This window comes from Nannospalax galili, unplaced genomic scaffold, assembly GCF_000622305.1.
Source record: "Nannospalax galili isolate Female #2095 unplaced genomic scaffold, S.galili_v1.0 scaffold199, whole genome shotgun sequence".
Classification (NCBI taxonomy): Eukaryota; Metazoa; Chordata; class Mammalia; order Rodentia; family Spalacidae; genus Nannospalax; species Nannospalax galili.
The window spans coordinates 1,554,983-1,577,710 of record NW_008343559.1 but is presented as its reverse complement, the minus strand read 5'-3'; the positions used below and the strand labels follow the sequence as shown (position 1 = coordinate 1,577,710).

Below are 22,728 nucleotides of genomic sequence, written 5' to 3'. Positions count from 1 at the left end.
GGCCAGCACTTTCACCCGTCTCCCTTTCCGTCACACCCCTGTTGTGAATCTATGCCCCTTTCCAGCTCACTTCCTAGTCTCCTTTGACTCTGCTGCTCTTCAAGGTATTACTCAGCTTCTAGCCTTCATTGCCAAATTTCTTCAAAGACATTCAGTGCCGATTTCCAGCTTCATGCATGGACAGACACACCACATCACATTCAGCATGTCCGAAGTGATTCCTTTCAACCCAGCAACCCCTAGTCTATTCACACAAATGTTGTAACCATGTTTGAGCCTGCCAGACCTAAAGCCACAGCTACCTCTCATGCCTGTTCAGACCACAGGTCTTACATCTGCCTCTTCTGTGGGCATATATCTAGGCCACTCTGTTCTCACTTGCCAAGTGGATGAATCCTTATAGGCCTACCCTACACCCTCCCACCTAAATGCATAATAGACCAGGAACTATCCAGAAACCATAACTGAAGAGTATTGGTCTAACAATCCTTGAGAAAGCCTTAGTCCTCATAAGGTGTCATGTCAGCAAGCACACATTCCACCACAGTTTAAGTACTCTGAAAGCAGAATGCAAATTTCAATGCTGTCAGTCAAACCACGGTCATGACAGAACTGTTGTTGTCCCCGAATGATAGAACTTGCTCACAGTTGTTTATGTTGTCACTTCAATAAAGCAAGGTGCCCTGCTGGTGACTACACAGGCTGGCTTCAATTGCTGTCTTCAAAACAGAATAGCAAAACATAAAATGTACATTGATGAAACAGATGTCCATAATTATAATGACTGGCTGGGCGTGGTGGTGCACACCTTTAGTCCCAGCACTCGGGAGGCAGAGACAGGCAGATCTCTGTGAGATAGAGGCCAGCCTGGTCTACCTAGTGAGTGCTCAGCTTAAAGAGAAATTTTATTTATTCTAATTTTATACTTGAGTGTTTTGCCTGCATGTATGACAGTGCATCATGTGTGTGCCTGGTGCCCACATAAGCCGGAAGACGGTGTCAGATCCCCTGTAGGTCCTCTACAAGAGCAGACAGTGCTCTTAGTCACTGAACCACCTCTCCAGCCTTTAAATAGTCCACCTTTTTAAGAAACCTCACAAACTCTCAGAGATGAATTCTCACAACCTCCTTTAGAGACAGAGAGGTTGAAGGTCAGAGAAGTTTCCTGGCTTCCCTACAATCTTGGAGCTGAGAAATGGCTCTGCCTTGTTTATAGCAGAGCACTCTCTTTAAATTTTTCTCTTGTATAAAATGTAAGCTCTTTAAAGGCAATGTCATGTCAGAGCACCCTGACACACGGTGGAGAGTAAACTGAATTAAATAACCCATGCTAAAAGTACCCCTGTTATTACAGCACCTTGGCATTTCTGTGGCCAATTCTGCCATGTTGAAGAGGATGGTGAGGGACAGGTACCAAAGGAAATAGAAAAATGAAAGTATGGTTGATGACAGCAGTCTAAAGAAAGGTGATCCAAGTGGGAGCCACTCCTCACCAATAGCCAGCACACTTGGAGGCCGAGTCCTACACCTACGAGCTGCTCGTGGAGCATCCGGTCCTCTCCTATTCTGCTGTACGGTGTGCAGGCATGCTCTGGTGGACTCTACTGAAGGGCACTGGTTCTCAGCCACCTAAGCACAATTGCCTTCAGCTAAGGCCAAGTTCAGCGACCACCCAAGAGCTAATCATGAATGTGCTAAACCAGCTGCAGCAAAGGTGGAAGCTGGCGCCTGATGCTGGACTCTCCAAAGTCTTGATCAGCATCTTGGTTTCTGGGGAGACAATGGGCAAAGTCACTCTGACTATGGACACCCGTTGCAGCATTGCATCCATCATGACAATGCTGCCAAGTAGCAGCAAGTGCTCACAAGACAGCACACTGCATTTCAGGACACAGATTGCAGTTCTGCTTAACAACCAGACCCAGGGAAAGCTCACACTTCCACACTTAGTGTATGATGTGCTGTGAGCCACACTGCCCAGCTATCTGTCCTAAAAAGGTCTTTTATTTCCCCTCTGACGGAGGCACAGAGTATGCTGGAGCAAAAGCAGCTCCCCACAGGAATGCATTAAACTCACTCACCTTGTGTGCCCTCCAGAGAGCCAGACCTCGGGCTACCTGTATATGTTTAGCACAGGGTGGCTGACAGAAAATGAATGTCCAGAGGCATGGACTAGGAGAATTCCATAAATAGCGAGTGGGTCTGCCATGCTGCCATGCTGGCGAGTCCTCAAGTCTAAAATGACAGCAAGTTAAGAGCATGGGGTTCAGAGACCTCAGAGAGTAGAAGACCCTCGGTGGGTGAGAGTTCCATGTGAGCCAGTGTGCAAAAACTACCCCAGGGCCAAGGAGTTTGACAGTCTGGAGAACTTGGCCAAAGCCTGGATGATAAGTTCCCTCACTCCTCTGCCCAGCTCCACAGCGCTGACTTCCTGTTGCCCGGTGCACACAAGATCAGCAGCTCTGGCCAGTCACCCTTCTCACCTTCCAATGTACAATTCTGTGGTCAGCTCTACAGGGTAACATGGTAACCTGAAAAAATGTGTTTGTGTTCGTGCGTGTGTGTGTGTGTGTGTGTGTGTGTGTGTGTGTGTGTGTGCGCGCGCGCATGCGCGCGCGCACGTGCACATACACAGGTGCTCTCTAATCCATTATTCTGCTTGATTCTCACATCACTCAGTGATCTGGTCATGCCCATGAACCCCCAAACAGTTACTCCTAAAGGGCCTGCATCAGCCTGAGGCCACACACTGGTTATTAAGTTCAGACACTTTACATAAGGGCTCGTCCACCTCCACCCCACTTGAGTACCTCAAGGTATTCTCACCGACAAACAGGCAAATGGCAGAGGGGAGCAGTCAAACAGACACGCACACACACACACACACACACACACACACACACACACACACACACAAAGCACTACCAACTGCTCTAGGAAAGTGAGTCCCACAAACAAGGTTGCAATCTAGCACAGGAGATGTGACTTATAGTCGGTGACAGATCAGTCACTGAAACAGGATACCCAAAAATGTTTCGGAATGTTTAGCATGATTCTAACACTCAGAAGTCTGCATGATTTCAGACAGGCTCCTATTATCTTGAAGTGTTGGGAAATTCAGAAAATAATCTCAATTCACATTTATTCAGAAGATGTACAACAAAGGCTTGTGCCCTAGCTCTGATGCAGAGTGCTCATCAGCATGCATAAGCCTGGGCTCCAGCCTCAGCATTACAAGATACCATCACCACCAGCAAACACCATGTACTATGACGTACTATTTTTTGGGTTAAGGGAAAGAAGACTGATCACAGCATAAAATGATGAATGTTTCCATTCCAAGAGGCACAGTTCCCGTCTAGTCTGCAAAGCCTGTGGAAGGGCACTAAGGGCAAAAGCTCCAGCTACTGTGGAATCGGAATATCCCTGAGATCCTTATGCTAACCAGGAGCATCACTCAGGCAATGCTCCTGTCAGCACCATCAGGTGGCCCAAGGTATCTGCCCCAAAGGAAAGTCCCTAAGGATATCAGGACAACGTATTATATTTTCTACTTAGGAGAAAACATTAAACACTACAAACATTTGAAGATTTACACTTCACCAAGTTATCATAATCGATGAGATTTTTCCAAGTATATTTGGATGACTTTTCTGTCAGTAACTGCTGAAAGAAGTTTCAGAGTTCTGCATAAGCTGCCCACTATTCAAACTCATCTTCAGTTGCACAATGAATCCAAAATAAGTAACTCTCAAAACAGGAAAATAAGTTGTAAACCTATATCTGATATTTCCATAATAAAATACAAAACAATGGGGAAAAAATCTTAATAGGCATTTCTCCAAAGAAGATAGCAGCCCCTGAAAAGACATTCAACATCACTTACCAAGGAGTGTGTGTGTGTGTGTGTGTGTGTGTGTGTGGTTGGTGTGTGCCTGTATATGTGTGGTTGATGTGTGTGTGGTGTATATGTATATGTGTATATGTGTGTGTGTCTTTGTGTATGGTGTGTGTGTGGTATATAAGATGTGTGTGTGTGTGTGTGTGGTGTGCGTGTATGTGTGTGTCCATGGGTGTGTGGTTGGTATGTGTGGTGTGTGTGTCCATATGCATGTGGTGTGTGTGTGTGTGTGTGCGTGTGTGTCCACACGTGCCTATACGTGGTGCTGAGGATGGAACCCAGGGCCTTGTGCATGCTAGGCAAACACCCTACCACTGAGCCACACCCACCAGTCCTCATTGACCATACCAAATAAAATGCAAATCAAATCAAAACCCCTCCATACTGTTCAGGCTGCCATAACAAAATACTATTCCCTCATAGTTGTAGAGCCAAGCTGTCCAAGACCACAGATGCCTTGTATGGTCAGGGTCTCATGGATGGCCCCTCTCACTGTGTCCTCACAGGGAGGGAGAGGCAGAGAGAGAATAAGAGGGCAGGGGGCCTTTATTTTATTTATTTATTTATTTATTTATTTATTTATTTATTTTTGAGACAGAGTTTCCCTGTAACCCCAGATGGCCTGGAACTTGCTATGTACAGCATGCTGGCCTCAATCTCACAGAGATCCACCTACCTCTGCCTCCTGAGTGCTGAGATTAAAGAAGCGCACCAGAACACTTGGCTGCTTCTATTATTTTTGAGACAGGGTCTTGCTATGTAGTAGGTGAAGGGGCCCTTTATAATAACCTTCTCGGGGTCTAACTGAGGTCCATGACAACTACATCACTCCTTCCAAGGACAGCATCCTCTATATTGATCAAGTTTCTAACACATGAACCCTAGGAGACATACTCAAACCACAACCAGACTATAGCAGGGCCCAATTCTCTCGACCTCATCTAACCCCAATACCTCCAATACCTTCCAAAACCTCCAAATATGGTCATACCAGCCCATCGTGGTGGCAATGTCTTTAGTCTCAGCACTCAGAAGGCAGAAGCAGGCAGAGTTCTGTGGGTTCCAGGCCAGCCGGGGCTACATAGTGAGATCATTTCTCAAAAACAAAATAAAATAGCATACACGTGTGCACACACACACACACACACACACACACACACACCAAATATAAACACATAAGAAAGGGCTTCAACACATGAATCTGGGAGTGTATTAGCTTTTTATCACTACAACAAAATTCTAGGGGTAATTAACTCACAACGTGAAAAGGTTTATTTAACTCATGGTTCTGAACATAGCAGACCAAGATGAGCAGTCCACTGCTCTGAGCCTCTGGTAATGATGGCATGATGGCAGGAGTACACGGTGAGCAAACCTTATTCACCTCGCAAGCTAGAAGCAGAGAGAGGGAGATGGGACAAGCTAGGTGCATAATGTGTTTCAAGGCCATGCCCCAGTGACATAAAAACCTCCCACAGGCCCCACCTCCCAAAGGGCCTCCCAACACTATCAGTCTGGGGGCCAAGTGGTGGAAGAACACAGCCACTAGGATGGCTGTAATTTAACGACAGACAATAATAAGGATGTGGAAAAATTAGAGCATTCTCACATTGTCTGTGGTAAAATGCTGCAGGTGCTTGGAAATACAGTCTACCAGTTCCTTGAAAGGTTAAATAAGGTTACCATATGCCCCAGAGATTTTATTCCTAGGTATCTTCCCAACAGAAATGAAAACTCATTTACACATACGAACTTATATACAAATGTTGATAGCAACATATTCACAATAGCCGAAAAAGTACAAACAGCCCTAAATGTTGGTCAGCTGGTGAAAAGACAGACACAGATGAACGATTATGGAATAGAATCTGGGCATAAAAAGAGAAGAAGCCCTGCTGAAATCTGTAAACGAGACGGGTATGCAGTCCTGTTGAAGTAATGTTTGTGCTTTCTACAGACCCACAGGAGCAAAGGGTCAGAGCTGCTCACACTGACTCAAAGTGATGAGCCAGCAATTGAACTTTCAACCAAAACAAGGCTTAAAACACCTCAGAAAGGGTTAATAAAGCCCAGAGGGTGGGGTTTTTTTGTTTGTTTGTTTGTTTTTCAGTTAAAAACCCCAGAGGCTTGTTTTGTTTTTGTTTTCTTTCAGTACTGGAAATTGAGCTTAGGGCCCCAAGCATGCCAGGCAAGCACCCTACTACTGCAATAGATAGGTAGGATAGATGATAGACAGATGATTAGATAGATGATAGATAGATAGATGATAGATAGATACATAGATAGATAGATAGATGATGATAGATAGGTAGATAGATAGATAGATAGATAGATAGATAGATGATAGATAGATATAGATATCCCTGAAGACATAGTAGATAATAAATAGATATAGATATCCCTGGAGATACAGAGATATATATCTATCTCTATATCTTCAGGGATAGATGATAGGTACATGATGGATGAATGGATGGATGGATGGATAGATAGCTAGACAGAGAGATGAGACCTCCCTGGTCCTTTCTGAATTTTTTATTTTAGGACAGGGCTTCCTAAGTTGACCAGGCTAGCCTTAAATTTGCAATCCTGCTTCAGCCTCGGAGTACTGCACCATTAGATCTGACCAAATCCCAAATTTAAAAACATGATCATAATGCCCAATGCTCACCAAAAATATCACTAGAGGGGCTGGGGAGATGGCTCAGTCAGCACTAGGCTTATTGCACAAGCCTGAGGACCTGCAGTTGGGTTTCCAGCACCCAGGCAAAAAAGCTGGGGGTGGCAGCATGCTCCTGTAATCCCAGCATCAGGGAAGTGAAGGCAGGAGGATCCCTGGGGTTCACTGGCCAGCAAGGCTGGATGAACTGATGAGCTCCTGGGTTAGTGAGAGACTGTCTCAAAAGATAAGATGGAGAGTGACTGTGGAAGACACTTGATGTCAATCTCTGGCCTCCACAGCATGTGCACACATATGCATGTGCACTCCCTCCATCCCCCTACCCCCATACATACACACACACTCCAAAAGAAAGAAAGTTTGGGAACCTGAGGGATGGAGCCAATTGGTCTAATATAGTTTAACTAAATAATTAGGATAAGAGGGTGGGGATGGGAAAAGAAAAAATGCTTGAATAATTGCCCAAATCGTCACAAATTTGATGAAAACCACTGATTTACAGATCTAAGAAGCTCCCCAAACTCCAAGAGCTATAAGCAAAAAGAACCATGCTGAGGCACAATACTCAAACCACTAAATACTCAAACCATTAAACATTAATAACGTCTTAAAAGAAAAGGTAGCAGGGGCTGGGTGGTAAAGCAAACTGCTTGACACGCTGGGTACAGATCCTCTGCACTCATGGGAAAAAAAAGCCAGGCACAGCAGTGCACATCTGTAATTCCCAAGCTGGGGAGGTGGAGCTCACTGACCAGCCAGCCTAGCGAACTGGTGACTTCCATATTCAGTCAGAGACCCTGTCTCAAACAATAAGATGGAGAGAGACTGAAGAAGGCACCCAGCTTGGACCTCTGACTTCTGCCGCACAGGCACACATAGCCACACATCTGTATGCACATATCCACACAACATATAAATCTGTGCATACACACAGAAGGAGCAAGAGGGGACATACATACAGGGAGGACTGATTTTGTAAAAAGCAACCAACTTCTCATCAAAAACCAGAGTTTCGAAATAACACCTTTAAAACGCTGAAGGGGGGGCTTGAGAGATAGCTCAGTGGTTAAGAGCACTGGCTGCTCTTGCAGAGGACCTGGGTTCAGTTCCCAGCACCCACACGGTGGCTAACAACCATCTGTAACTCCACTTCCAGGGGATCTGACTCCCTCTTTTGACCTCCGTGGGCATTGCATGACTGGGGTGTACTCATACATGCAGGTGATACACTCATACACATAAAATAAAAATAATAAATAAAATATTTAAGGTGCTGAAAGGAAAATGTAAACATTTTTATATTGAGAAAAATAATTTGAAACCAAGGATGGGATAAAGGCCATTTTGAGATAAACGAAAGCTGAGATCTCCATCAGCAGACCCTCTCTACAGGAAATGTTAAAGGGTAGTCACTGGCTGCACATGCTGCCCAGGTGAGAGCACCTGAGCCAGGTGTGGTGGCGCACGCTTTTAGTCCCAGCACACGGGAGGCAGAGGCAGGCAGATTTCTGTGAGATCAAGGCCAGCCTGGTCTACACAGTGAGTTCCAGGCCTGCTGGGGTTACAGGGAGACCCTGCCTCAACAAACAAACAAACAACAAACAAACAAAAGAAGAACACCTGAAGGGTCCAGGGTGAAGGCCTTTCCTTCTTTGCACATTTCAACGGCAACCTGCTAAAGCCAAATAATAACTGAGTTTTAAAACATTTAGAAATAAAAGATGTGGCAAAATACTAAGGTATGGAGGCAAGTAAATGGAATTTTACTGCTGTTAGTTGATTACAACTGCAGAGTGTGTTCAAGAGAGGAGTGTGTTGACTCTAAATAAAGCCAAGGTTGCATGTGGTTAACCTTAAGCAACTACCATAAGGACAAAACTGAGGGAGAATGATCAAAAATGAGTAACATGAGACACTTGAACCAAATCATACGAAATTGCACTAAGTGATCAAAGTTGACATCACCAGTTAGTTATAAGGCAAACTGACATTAGGTCCCAAATATGATCACTGAGAACATCACTGGGTTCTTGACAGAATGCACGACTGTGTTTAAATGCTGAGAACACATCAGACAAGCCCAAACTGTAGGAGGAACATTCTATAGTTGTACATTCAAAAATATTAGGGTAAGAGCTAGGGTATAGCTCAGTGAGAGTCTAGCATGTACGAGACCCTGGATTCCATCCCCAGACTAGGGGGAAAGGGTAAGTCAGAGTTATTGTTATAGCTTAGATTTTAATTGTCCCCACACCAAGGAAGTGTGACACACTGAAGAAAACACAAGAGTGGCCAGCAAGATGGCTCAGTGGGTAAAGGCGCTTGCTGTCAAGCAGATAATCTGAGTTCAATTCCCAGGACTGACATGGTGGAAGGAGAGAACCAACGCCTGCAAGTTGTACTCTGACCTCCATATGCACACACACAGTAGAAGGAGAAAGAAGAGCTGGGCGTCCCAGTACATGTCTGCAATCCCAGCACTCAGGGAGCTGAGATAAAACAGGAGGATGGAGAATCTGAGGTTAGCCTAGGCCAAGGGAGACCTTGTCAGAGAAGGAGAAAGAGAGGAAGTTGATAACAACATGACAACCAAATTTAGTGTGAGATATTATATTAGATTTGGGGCCAGAAAGACATTTGGGAAAAGTTGGTGAAATTGGAATAAAGCCTTTAATTTTGTAACAATACTGTAATGTACATTTCCTGTTGAAACATACTACAGTCATGTGAAATGTTAACTAAGTAAAAGTATGTAAAATTGTTCTGTACGGTTCTTATAACATTTCTGAAATCTAAAGTTACTTCAAAATAAAAAGTTAAAAGGAAGTGTTAGATGAAAGTAGACATCACAATTAGAAGACAGAGAAAGAGGCTCAGTCAGTGCTTGCTGTGCAAGCACAAGGGCCTGAGTTCAAATCCCCAGCACCCATTTTAAAAAGCTGAGCATGGCAGTGCACATCTGCAAACCTAGTGCTGGGAAAGCAGAAACAGCAGGACCCTGGGGCTCACCGGCCAGCCAGTCTCGCTGAATTGGTGAACTCCAGGTTCAGTGAGACCTTGCTTCAGAGAATAAGGTAGAGGGGCTAGAGATATGGCTCAGCAGTTCGGAGCACTAACTGCTCTTACAGAGGACCCGGACTTGATTCCCAGCACCCACAAGGCGGCTACGAACCGTCCTTAACTCCAGCTCCAGGGGATTCCAAAACCCTCTCTGACCTCCGCGGCACTGCACGACACGGATGCACTCACATACATGCAGGCGATACACTCATACACATAAAATAAAAATAATAAATAAAATATTAAAAAAATAATAAGGTAGAGCACAATTAAGGAAGACATCCAATGTCGAACTCTGGCCTCCACTAGCATGTGCACACATGCACACACAGACATGCACACAAACACACACACAGATTTTCCTAATAATCTAAAACATCCCAACTGTCCATGGAAAGATAATAGGCAAATTTTGGTAATAAAAAGGAACAAGCCACTTTGCAACAACCCAATACATCTCACAGACATCTTGTCAAGCAAAAGAAGCTGAGCATCAAAAGAAAAAAATCCCTAGCTCTGGTGTAATTCTAGTGATGCAGAACTACAGAACGGGTAAAACAAACCTAGAATGACACAACCAGATCACAGTTGCCTGGGTTGATAGTACAGTGGGGTGTGCTACGTTACAGGGACAAGGGCATTTCCTGGGGAAGTACAGATACTTTGGGGATGTGGGGATAGCTTAATGAACATATGTATTTGTCCCAATTTATTGACATATACATTTACAATGTGTGGATTTTGCTGCATGCACATTATCTGTCAATAAAGTTGATTAAAAAAGAAAAAGGTGGGCTTGGGGATAAGGCTCAGGGGTAGGATGTTTGCCTAGCATGCATGAGGCCCTGGTAGGACCCTCAGGACTGCTTCCCCTGCCCCCCAAAAGAAGCAACTCTGCCATTCTGTAGCAGTATTGGGCAGGGATAGAAAGATGCAGGCAGAGCAGAGCCAGAGGCTTGCGAATTTCACACTGTCTCTCCCTAGCTCTCCACTGTGGAAGTCCGTCCTAACCATTTTCCCAGAAGACTGTGTTCCACACAGACCAGAGTTATCAGAGGAGTTCCATCTCCCACATAATGATTTTGAGGGTGGGCCTCCCAGGCTGGATGTATAACCATGGGATGCCTCCTAAGACAACCTCCAATCCCTAACAGTGTGCTTCCAGAATCTCACTGGTGAGAATATGCTGGAAAGCTGTCTGGTAAGGCCATGACCAGGATTTTTGGTTTGGTTACAATGTAACAAGCTGTATGTGTGGACAATGCAGTGTTATTTGGGTCCGATTACTGTGGAACTGACATGTCTGGGAAGTTTATGAATGTGGGTTTAAGTATCCCTGCTGCCCAGACACAGCAAGCTGCTGGGTGTGCTGCAGACCTGGTCTCTGGTCCTTGCACAATAGCATTCTTTGTGGCTGTTCAGAAACACAATTAGAGCAAACATTTCCTGAGTGCTTTCTAGGCTGGAGGATCTGTGTGCCTTCTGCTGAGCATCCATGAAGGCTCACTCACTTCTTTTAATCCTCACACCAGCCCTTGAAGGATGGTCACAGGTGGGAAGCAGGGGTCAGGGGAGCCTGGGGAGCCTGCCCCAGGTCACCTCTGTGTGGGGCTCACACTGGCACCAGACACATGCAGGACTTGATTTCTTAAGCACTACATATAAGAGATTAGAAGTTCTGTTTCATGATAAAGATGTTTGTGTTAACATTAATGATATTTTATGCGACATGGTTTCTGATGCCAGGGTAGTGAAACAGGAAAGTATTAAGTGGAAGGAAAAAAAGCTTACATTTTGGCTTGAGAATGTAACTTCTTTCAATTCTTTGGGATACTAGTTCATCTTACCAGACAAGCTTCTACAACGTTTTCAAAGCCACTCCTAGAAGTACACAGATGGGAAGACAAGTGCCAGGTGTGAGTCACCCCTGAGTCACCGGGGGCTGTGTTTTGTCTGAGGATTTAACAAAATCTCTAGGTCCCATTTCCATTCTGCACATCCCACAAGCAGGCAGCACCTTTGTTGGTTATGAATCGCCTTCAGACATACCATCTCACCTGATCCTAAAACTCCAAGAGACATGGAGCATGGGGCAAGGGCTACATTGTGATCCATTTACAAAGGAAAGGTAGGAGACATGTACTAGTTCATCCTTGTAAATCCCTTTTAAACACAGGGCAGAAATCCTGGACTTCTGATCCCCAGGGAGCTGCCCGGAGCCCAGGGTCCTCGAGTCTCTGGGTGTAGGTTGCCTGGGGCAGTGATGCCTTTGCCTAGGACTTTCGACCTCAATTTTAACTCTTAGTCAATAGGTAACCAACAAGATGACACTCTAAATAGTTTGGCAAAAACCAAGATGTTTCCAAGGGAATGGTAGAGATCACCTTAGCAAGCACTGATCAAGAACATGACCTTATTTTACAAAATATAAGCTGCTACTTGGTCCAAAATGTACCATTAAGAACGATCAGTACGGAGGCTAGAGAAATGGCTCAGCAGCTAAGGGCACTGGCTGCTCTTGCAGAGGAATCAAGTTCATTTTTTGTTACCCACCTGGCAGTTAACAACCATCCATAGCTCCAGTTCCATAGAATACAACGCCCTCTTCTGGCCTCTGTGGGCACTGCATGCGCATGGTGCACTTATATGCAGGAAAAGCACTCATACAACATAAAATAAATAAATTTAAAATATCAGTACACGTAAAACAAAAAAATAAAATTTAAAGGGGATGTAGTGATGGCTCCGTGGTTAAGAGCACTGGCTGCTCTTAAAGAGGACCTCGGTGTGGTTCCTAGCCTCCACATGGTAGCTAACAACTGTGGGTAACTCCAGTTCCAGGGGATCCATCTCCCTCTTCTGGCCTCTGCAGGCATTGGACAACATGAGTGCACTTACATACATGCAGGCATAATATTCATATACATAAAATAAAAATAATAAATGAAGTTTACAAAACGAAAAATCAGCATACCCATTCAGCCTATGACACCACATAGACTTTATGGTGTATCCTGCTGTCCAATCAATATATTAACTGTTAGCATGCCTCAGTGCTGATGACACAGGGTGATTCAAGTCCAGCTCTTTACAGACTGGGGACTGGAACCTTCTTAGCTTCCTTTGCTTTGTCAACTTGCCAGTATTAGTGAGTGGCGACAAGGCTGAGTGCTGACACCGCCAGGGGAGGGAAGTGCACAAGTGAGAGATATTACTTCTGCCTCCTGAGAGCCCACCACTCCGAGTGTGATATAAAACTCTGCCACTCTCAGTCGTGTCATCGAACAAACCACCTCAGAGAACACTCAATTCTTCACAAGCCCGGCAGAGGCATCAGAACACCTTGGGGACAGAAGAGAGTGCTGGAACCTCCTGGAACTGGAGTTATAAGCCATTGTGAGTCACCCAGTGTGGGTGCTGGGAGCCAAGCTCAGGTCCTCTGGGAGAGCAGGACATGCTTTTAACCACTGAACCATCTCTCCTGCGCCCCCAGGAACCTTAGAGGTAGAGTCATTATCACCTGTTTCAGGAATAAGGAAACCAGAGCTCAGAAGCTAAGTGGCCAGGGTTAGGTCAAGTTTGACAGACCCACACTCCACATGCTCTCTACTGGACAGAGGGACAGTGGGACAGAGCGCCAAGAATTCTAAAAGCTTAAACATCATTGCTAGACTAAGTCTGCAAATCCAATGTTCTCATCAAACAACTACACAATAAGTGACAGAATTTTACCACGGGACACACTTCATGCCTCCTACTTTCCCTAGGGTATATTTGGCAGAGTCTGCAACATCTTTGGTTGTCATCACTGGAAATAGGGTGTGCTGGTATCTAGTGGGTAGATGCTAGGGATGTAGTAAATATTCTGCAATGCACAGGACCACCCACCTCAATAAAGAATTACCCCATCCAAAATATCCAGTGAGTGTTGAGAAGCCTGGCTTTGGAGCAGCCTTGGAGAAACAAAAATGATAAGGTGCTTCACTCAGAACCAAAAAGTATCTGGTCTGCACAGATCCAACTACTTGCCAGCAACAGACCACACATTTGTCATTTGATCCATAGGCATGTAATCAGTATGTACTGTGCATCTGATGTGCCTGGCCCATGGGAGTTAAGACAGTGGACATGGTCCTTGCTGGGGGGCATACTATCCAGAAAACACACACACACACACACACACACACACACACACACACACACACATATGCCTGGAACATGGCTCAGTGGTACAGAGTTTACCTAGAATTCTCCACTGAGGGGTTCAGGGATATGCCTCGAAGGTGCAGTGCCTACCTAGAATTCACCAGTGAGGGGCTTGGGGCGTGGCTCAGTGGTCCAATACATGTCTAGCATGTACAAGGCCCTGAGTTCTCCATCACCACAAAACAAAGACCCCATATATATTAATCCACAAATAACTACACACTTGTACAGATGCATGTAGAAAAGATGGAAAAGAATGTCCCCAACAATAATCAGAGATGGTGGTGGCATGAGCCAGTAATTCACTCCAGCACTTAGGAAGCTAAGCCAGAGGATCAGAGGATCGTGAGGTCCAGTCCAGCCTGGCTACATAGCAAGATTCTGTCTTACAAAAATAAGAAGAATGTACTGAATATTAGCAATAATTATATATGGGAATTATTTCTATTTTAATGAAAATATGAAGGGACAGAAAACAGAAAAATCCAACGTTCTTCTGTGGAAACAGCTTACATTCATCAGTTATAACAAAATAGCTGGACATTCGAGGGCCACACAGTCTCATTAACTTCCTGTCAGGGGGTGGGGAGGGGCAAGAGGGGAAGAGAAGGGAGGAGAGGGGAGGGGAGGGAAGAAGAGGGAGGGGGTTGGGAGCAGCAGACCAGAGGGAGAACACCAGTTATACTGCTCAGCATAGACCCATCTCCTCTCATTTAGTCCCCCCAGCAACTATTTACTGAACACTCACTGTCAGGCACTGCTCTTCACACACACACACACGCACACACACACACACACACACACTTTGATGGGCACATAGTAATTGGACATGTTTACCAGGTATAGTGTGGCAAGTCAATGCACATTCACATGTGTGAGGCTCAGATTGGGAAAGCTGACCTATGTTTCATTTTAGATACCTGTCATTTCTTTACTGTTGAGAGCACTCAAAGTCTTTCTTTAACTGTGCCCTGTCGCTGGTACGTTCTGCCATCCTCATCCTTCTACACATGGTTCAATGTGTTCAAGACAGAAAAGTAAAATGAACAAAGCACAGGTCTGGTCAACGGGGACAAGAACTATAGGGGAAAGCAAAGCAGAAGAGAGGGCCGAGGATGTGGAGGCTTGTACGTGATGTAGCAAAGCCACAGGAGACCAGGCTAGGTGATTTAAGGATGGCTCTGGGGAAGGAAGGTGGGGTAGGGGCACACAGGGCAGAGCTGAAGCAGAAGAGTACTTGGAAGATTCATGGACAAGCAAGGCCAGTATGTGGAGTAAATAGTGATTGGTAGAGTCCCAGACCCCCATGGCCCAGAATCCAGACTGCTCTTGTATGAAACAGATGGCCACTGCCAGGCTGGAGGGAGAAGATGACATGGCATGACATTCCAATGAAACCACAGCACTGCTCGTAGAAGGACAATGAAGGGACAAATTCTGGATTCAGGAGCTGCTGGAGACAGATCCAGGAGGAAGAAGGTGAGAAGGCTCAGGTTCTGGGTGTATTCTGGAGTTAGAGGGACATATTCACAAATGACTTGGGTAGGGCAGTGAGAGAAAGAGGAAACCCAAGACCAGGACTGTGATGCTGGACAAGGGGCTGCCCCAGCGACAGGATGTGCCATGTGCTGCAAACAAGATTACAATGCAAGATTTGTAAGCTCACGAATGGCACTGACATAGATGGCACATTACACAGATGGCAAACAGCCATCAATATGCACACAGAAGGGACACAGGGCCCAGGGACATGAATGAAGGAAACTGCAGCCCAGAATGAGGCAGGAAACTGGGAGAGTGAGGGACCCAGGAAGGCAAGAGAGGCACCCGTGAGAGCGAAGGACAGTTCCTCTTGGTTCTCCTCACATAATATACAGTTGAGCTTCCCTGGGCACTGATGCTAGACAACCTAGAACTACAGGGATTTAGAGAAGTGGTGCAAGTCATCTGGAACAAGGGCTCAGCATCATCATCTCACTCCATAGTGGTGATGGCTGGTGCGGGCACATTGGGGGTGGAGCCCTTATGGGGCTTCAAGTTAGCTTTCATCAGGGTTTCCCAGTCTGACCGCACCACCTGCTATTAATGGCAGCATCTGAGGATCCAGCGGGGCAACAGCAGCACGGTGCCTGCTTTCACACATTGCCCAGGACCAGCCGGCTTCATTTGGCTTCCTGCTCTACCTGAGTTTCCCCTCTGCACTTGCATCCCAAATCACCTCTGATGGGCAGAACCAGAACACAGTGTTAGGCTCACTGTGGGAGAAGGAGAGACTTCGAGGCTATTCAAGACGTGTATAAAGTTACCAGAACCAGTGCTACTAAAGTGCAAGACCTGCATTTATCTCCCCAGGATCTAGACCTACCAGAGTCAGAGTCAGTATTTGTTCTATGGATAATTCATTCACCAATAGAAAGCCAGTAAGGATGGCTTATTTGTTTTGTGTGTGTGTGTGTGTGTGTGTGTGTGTGTGTGTGTGTGTGTGTTAGGCCAGAGGAAAACTTGCAAGAATCTGTTGTCCCCTTCCACCAGGTAGATTTCAGGAATCTAACTTGTGTGGTCATTGGCAGCCCCACTGAGCCATCTCACCAGCCCTGGATGGCATGCTTATTAAGTGAAGTGGCCCATTTCTACTGAGAAATACAATTACAAAGTTTATCACCCTAGGGTCAACAATAACAGACATCTATTGAGCACTTTGAACTCAGACACTGTTATAGCTCTGAGGAAGTCTTAAAGAAGAAGACAAACACAGGGGAGGGACAGATATTTAATAAGTGTTGGTAAATAGACAAGATAACCTCAGATGGTGGGAGTGTGGGTGCTCACACAGCATCAAAGAGGTGTGATGTGTCAGGACTGGGGGTGGGGCATGTGGAATAAAGGTTGGCCTGGGAGGCAGAAAGCAGGCTGTGAAGGGCTTGACTGGTCATGGTGCTGGGCCCAGGCTGTGTTTTAGGAAGCAGAAGAGGTGGGGAGAACATCATCAGGAAGCAGGAAAACTCCATTCCTATCAGGAATGGTACAGAAATGCTGACAGAAAGTAGAATGGGAGGGTAAAGCTAAGATCTGCTTGCAGCGGCTCAGTTCTTGGGCAGTCCTACTAGAGTGGAGTGCAGTGGGGGCAGGGCATAGCCCCCGGGCCCTGGATATGGCACACTAGAAAATGCCCTCAAATAGGAAAAGGCGGTGGGCTCTGCTGGTCAACCACAGATCCCCTGCCTAAACAGCTCCATGGTCACTGTGTGACCACTTGTGAACGGACCCCCACAACATCCAGCTTTTTGGCATGTCCAGGCTTTAGCCAATGAGGTCTGAAATGGTGAATTCAAGGGCCTTTGGGTAGGGATGCACTCCTGGGTCAGCATGCTTCTCCTTTCCCAGGTGGGGTGTGTGTGTGCGCCATGTGTGTGCACCCAAGTACAGGCAGATGGCAGAGGACAACTTTATGGAGTCAGTTCTCTCCTTTCCACCTTTACATGGGTTCCAGTCATCAGGCTTCCGTGGCAAACTCCTTTACCTATTGAGCCAGCTCATCAGTCCTTATTTTCTTTGGTGGGCTGGTGACACGCTGATATAACCAACAGGTCTGGGATGAGTGCCACACATAAAGTAGCCACCCCTTTTATCCCCCCATTTCTACTTTTGCAGTACTGGAGGTAGAACCTAGAGCTCTGTGCATGCCAGGCAAGTTGTCTACCAATGAGCCACATCTGGCCCCAGCAGCCTTCATCTTTAATGTAGAGCGAGTCAGGAGTGAGTTGCTAAAAAGATCCAAGTGCCCGGGACTCAGACTTCACTACTAGGGCCAAGGTGAGGCCTGTAGAGCTCCAGGTATGGTCAGAGGACCTTATATATAACGTTCACCACAATCTGTCTTGCAGCCACACAAGGGAGAGGTCTGAAGGTACTGCTTCCAGTCTACAAGTATGGAAACCGAGGCAAAGAAGTCAGGTGCCCTGCCTTGCCTTGTACATCTGGGGAGTGAAGGTTCACACCCAGGCCAGCTGAAGTCCCTTGGAGCCTTGACCTTGGTCTCTGTGGCCTCGGCTTGTTCTTGCTCTTGACTCTGAGTGTATCTCCATGGCACCATACAGAGTCCCCTTCCCTGTCCCATCCCTCCATGCACTGGCTCCTGCTCCTGCCTATGAGCCTGTGAGCCTCTACTTTTCAACTACAAGACAAACGATCTCAAAACTCAAACAAGATTTCTATGCAGTCAATTAGTAATTTATTATTCAAAATTTCCCAGGAGATTCTCAATAAATATGGATGAAGTTGTAATCTTTGAGACACACTAGGAGAGGGGTTCAGCTGTGCTCCAACATCCCACAGCATCGGCAGCTTCCTTCCCTCTGGGGTGAGAAGGGAGTAGGTACACCAGGCTCTTGCCTACATCTGTCCACTGATTCAGGAACACCACACTTGCAGGCAGGAGAGAACCACCCGGGGCATAGCTGCGAAGTCTCTCCCACCTTGAGTTCCCGGCTTCCTCTATGAGCAAGCACGGCGAGGTTCAGCAACAAACAGACCATCACCGGCTCAGCCCAAGAGCTTTACTACTTCCTGTGTTGTGTTGTGTTCTATTACTATTTTCAACATTATTGAGAAGTTTCTTGGGAAAATCTGAGCACAGATTTACTAAATACTGCCCTCCAATAGGACTCAGAACAAATCTAACTGAACACCTGCAGATAAATTGACGATGATCTTTGAAGGCCACAGCTGGTAAGCCAACTTTGTAAGCCACTGCCTCTTCTGGCCCAAACTCAGCTACCGTCTGCAGATCTTGCTAAATCCACTCTGGCCTTCACGAATTACACAGACAAGAACAACCACTCAGGAGTTTGTATTCTGGGTTCAAGGAAACTACTGAGAAGAAAAGATCATAAACTGTCTAAGAATGGACTTGGGTACCTTCCCCCACGAACACAGGTACCAGTCTCCAAGTCACCCAAACTAGAGACAGAACCTTGTCATAATCCTCAGGATGCCACGTGGCCATAGAGGTTCCTGCTAGGCTGGAACCCACAGCCAGGAGTCCCATCTGAGCCTCCAGAGGTGTGACCACAAAACCTACCCATAAGGTCATGCTGTATAAAACAGTATCTATGAAGGAAAACCCAGGCCTCCTCTCCTCTCCTCTCCATCCACCCTTATACTCCCCTGAAGTGGGACATACCTCTAGACTTCCACTAGTCCATCTCCTACCCAGGCCTGGACCACAGCATAAGAGCTTTCACAATCTGCTGGGGCCTCTAAGACAATCCACCTCAATTCCCTCTCTTTATAGAAAGCCAGGAAGACCTGGAGAAGAGGAGATGTGATGCACATTCCATCTCCAAAACAGATACACAAGGACAACAAGGACACAAAAATCCAGACATATGGGCAGGTTGACTTCTTTGGGGGTTTGGCGTTTGGGATACAAAATTTCAGAAAAACATCTCTTTAGCACTCTAGTGGTTGCACTGTGGCCAGCACCATACTTACTCAGGGACCCCAGAATCTGACAGGGGCTGGGTATGGATTGCGGCTAGTACACCTGAGGACTTGCGCTGGCAGCCTGCCCATAGCTTTCTTGAAACCTTCACACATGTCATTTGAAAGGGTACCAGGGAGAAATCTACTAGCATGGAACCAGGTTCTAAACCACCCAGCAGGAAAGAGTTGGGAAGAAAGCCACATGGGTGGAGAAGCAGGAGAGACCAACTTTAGAAAGTCTGAAAGAGGACTCACATGGCACAAAGACCAAACTGCAACCGCAGGGGCAAAGAAGTCAGGAAACCCAGCCACAGCAGTCGGCCAGTGGTCACAGCAGACAGTGAGACAGCAGGTCAAGCTGGGATTCAGCAGTGGAGGTTTAAATTTAGCCAGGTAAACAGCCACCCAGGGGTGGAGAAAGCCAGACAGGAGCAGAGCAGTCACCTGTTCCACGGCACCACAGGCATTTCTTGCTGAAGGAAAACGCCCACCCAGAATTGAATGCAACAGCAGGTCCATTTTGGGGACTCCACCACCACATGTTAGGAGAAGCATGCAGATGTGCCTCTGAAGGGCCAGAGCTGTTTTTACTTTAACAGGTGCTCGGAATAGAAATGTTCAGGCCTTTCATATTTATCACCACCTCTATTCCCTGGATTTTTCTGGACTCCCAGGTTCAGGCTGAAAATGCTCCATAGAAATCAGCCAAGGATGCCAGTACATAGAACTCCCATCACTCTTGCCACACAGGGATTTTCACATCTATTGCTGTTTGGAATCTTAAGAGACTTGAGTTACAAGTGCTGCTTATACAGAACAACAAAACCTCTGGACAGCTGTACTGAGGTGTGGGGCTGGTGGACGTGTGGGGCTGGTGGATGCTGAGGATTTGTCTAGAAGATTAAGGAGATGAATGACAAGTGGTGTGAAAAGAACCAGAGGTGCCAAATCAGAATCCTGGACACAAGGATCTCTTGAACCTACTGGTTTCTATGTCAGAGAGGACAAAGTCTATATGTACCCTCACATACATACACACTCTACAAATGTATAAAAACTATAAAAATCTACAACGATTCTAGAAGTAAAAGCCAGAACACACCAACCTAGCCTTTGCCCTTCTCGAAGAAGAACAAACAAGATCATTAAAAAAGTTGTTTTAGCTGGGAAGTAGCTCAGTCACAGACCGCTCGCCTGGCATGTACAAGGCTCCAAGTTCTAGCCCCCAGCACTGTGAAGAAGCCAATTCCTCCAGCTGCCACTACATTAAGTGAAGGGGGAAATGATAGGTGAAGAACAATCCAAGAAGGTTTTTCTTTTCACAGCATATGTCCCCCTGCAATGTTGGGAATATTATAATTTTTTGTGCTGGGAATGGAACCCAGGGCCTGGAACACAGTAAGTATATGCTCTACCACCCACCTCCACTTCAGCCCTGACCCTTTAAAGGCTTATGCTTTCTAGATAGAAAACATTTTAGGAAATTATTGTTTCAGGCCAGTAAGAAACCCTGGAAGACATTACAACCACATATGCACTCAAGAGATAGCTGGTTTAAGTCACCCTGGGCAAATACCATCACTCGCATACTTAAATACTCAAAGGATCTGAGCCTGAGAAAGCAAAAGCTCCACAGACGGGAAAGGGCCAGCAATGTCCACCAAGCCTGGCTAGGCTCCCCTGGGAAGCAACCCCCCCCCCCTCAGTGTGTCACAAGTCTTCTGATGCTTTTAAGGAGAAAGAAAAGAAAGGAGATGTCTCTCCAAGTTGCACACAGTGTCAGCACCTACACCTGTAGGTTAGCAGTCCTGGCTTCAATTACACCTTCCATGGGGTCCTGCCCCGAGATCCTATGAAGACCCAGCACTGCCTCTCTCCCCACTCTGGCCCCCAAGGTTGACTTCTGCACCTCCTCTTTGCTATTTATAACTATCAATCATCTGTGCCAAAGAGAGACCTGAAATAAAGAAAAAACACCACCCAGTTTTCTCCCCACCCAGTCCTCCACCTCCAATAGGCCAGGTGGTTGCCAGGACCCAAGTATCAGCCAGGACAGGCCTGTGGTTGCTGGGTCTGGGGACTGGCATTCCTAGCCTGTGCCTGAGATCAGAGTCTTGCCTTTGATAAATAAGTAAGCTCTCCATGTGAACCCACACAGCAACAGCTGGAGCACGGGAGGGTGCTCTGGCTTTCTAAGAGTGTGCCCCCTACTCCAGGATCCTCCACCAGTCACAGAAGGGGAACCCTAGGCTTCCACATGGGCCTGCCTGAGTACTGCTATCTGGCAAGGAGAGAGACCCTGCCTGTCCACAAGCCCTGGCCCTACACTGACAGCATGCACACAGTTAGGGAAAATTGCATTCTTTTGTGGTGGGTGAAGTAATTGGGGTCTGGAAACTTGACCCGGGGCCTTTTTCCTTCAGGTACTAGGCTGAAACTGCCCAGGGTAGGTGTCCCTTAAAGCTTTGTCAACGTGGCCTGGTAGCAAAAACAGTGAAGGACTTGGTAAAAGTGCAGGGCGATCGCCAACTCCCCCATCAACTCACTAAGCCACCCGGGGCCTGGGCCACCTCAGTTTCTCTGCCTGCCAAACAGAATCGATCATCCTCGCAGCAAAGTGGAGGGTATCTAACAGTGATTTGCAGGATGCAATAGCTAAGAAACTTGGGTCTGACTAGGGTGCTGGGCCCGTTACCCGCCAGGGCGCCCCAGGAGGATGAGAGACAGATGCAGAGGATCAATCCGAAAAACAGCACGACACCTCCAGGAGCCGCTCTGGCCTCAGACACGAATTGGGCAGCAGACTGCCGCGTTTGGGGGTACTGAAGTAATCCCTTCACATTACCTGTCCAGAGACTCCGCGCCCCACGCAGCATGGGACGGAAAACTCCAGCTGGGCCCCGCGGAGCCGGGAATGCAGAGCGCCAGGTCTCCCGCCGCGCGCGCAGAGCCCAGGGTGCCATCCCCGCGCCTCGGGCGGGTCGCCGTCCTCCCGGCCACGCTCCCGCGGAGCTGCGGGGAAGCCCGCGCCCTACCTGCCCGCGTCGGGCGCTGCCCGCGGCCCCAGCTTTGTTCGCGGTGCTCGGTGGTGGGGGTGACTTCGCGCCCCCTGTCCGCCCCCGGCCGCTCCACAGCGGTTCCCCGTGCCGCGTTGCTTACCTGCCGGGCCCGGAGCTGCCGGGCAGCCTGTGCTCCACGCGCCGGCCGCTCCTCATCCGCTGCCGGGCTCCCGGCTGCGGGGTCCGGCCAGCCCCAGGTCTCCGCGCTGTCCGCCACCGCCGGGTACCGGGCGCCGGGACCCCGAGCTCGGCGGGTCGCGGCTGGGGGAGGCGTTCTTCAGCCGGCCGCGGGACCCCGGGAAGTTTCGGCCCCGAGTTGGCTGCGCACGGGTGGCGGC

General features: G+C 47.3%; 1 protein-coding gene across 2 annotated transcripts in view; it reads right to left on the bottom strand.

Annotated features, from left to right (window-relative positions):
- Wnt5b (Wnt family member 5B) overlaps positions 1–22,722 on the bottom strand; it is a 134,539-nt gene extending 111,817 nt beyond the window's left edge. For both annotated transcript variants that reach the window (XM_008839751.3, XM_017799812.2), the window contains exon 1: positions 22,491–22,722. The gene's annotated coding sequence lies outside the window, so the exon portion shown is untranslated. The remainder of the gene's footprint in view (positions 1–22,490) is intronic.
- Between the last annotated feature and the right edge of the window lie 6 nt (positions 22,723–22,728).